The sequence below is a fragment of the Galeopterus variegatus genome, unplaced genomic scaffold (assembly GCF_000696425.1).
Source record: "Galeopterus variegatus unplaced genomic scaffold, G_variegatus-3.0.2 Scaffold143323, whole genome shotgun sequence".
NCBI classification, from domain to species: Eukaryota; Metazoa; Chordata; class Mammalia; order Dermoptera; family Cynocephalidae; genus Galeopterus; species Galeopterus variegatus.
Genome location: NW_007869434.1, coordinates 1 through 592, shown reverse-complemented (window position 1 = coordinate 592; position 592 = coordinate 1). Strand labels below are relative to the sequence as shown.

At 58.4% G+C, this 592-nt stretch overlaps 1 pseudogene; it reads left to right on the top strand.

The window, feature by feature from the left end:
- Positions 1–15: 15 nt before the first annotated feature.
- LOC103584852 lies at positions 16–585 on the top strand (annotated as a pseudogene).
- The last annotated feature ends 7 nt before the right edge of the window (positions 586–592 follow it).

Here is a 592-nt window from a genome sequence, read left to right as displayed (position 1 = left end):
GATCTGGTATCGCACCTTAACAACGAGCTGTGCCTGGCTCCCGAGGAAAACCCCGTGCTGCTGACTGAGGCCCCCTGAGCCCCAAGGCCAAAAGGGAGAAGATGACCCAGATCATGTTCGAGACCTTCGACACCCCTGGCCATGTAGGTGGCCATCCATGCCGTGCTGTCCTGGTACGCCTCTGGTCACACTACTGGTATTGTCATGGACTCTGGAGATGGTGTCACACACACGGTGCCCATCTACGAGGGCTATGCCCTCCCGCATGCCATCCTGCATCTGGACCTGGCTGGGGGGGACCTGCCTGAACACCTCCTGAAGACCCTCACAGAGCGCAGCTACAGCTTCGAGACAGTGCGTGACATAAAGGAGAAGCTGTGCTACGTCGCCCTGGACTTTGAGCCGGAGATGGCCACCGCCGCGGCCTCCTCCTCCCTAGAGAAGAGTTACGAGCTGCCTGACGGCCAGGTAATCACCATTGGAAACGAAAGGTTCCGTTGTCCAGAGGCTGTCGTCCTGCCCTCGTCCCTGGGTATGGAATCCTGCGGCATCCATGAGACCACCTTTAACTCCATCATCAAGTGTGATGTGG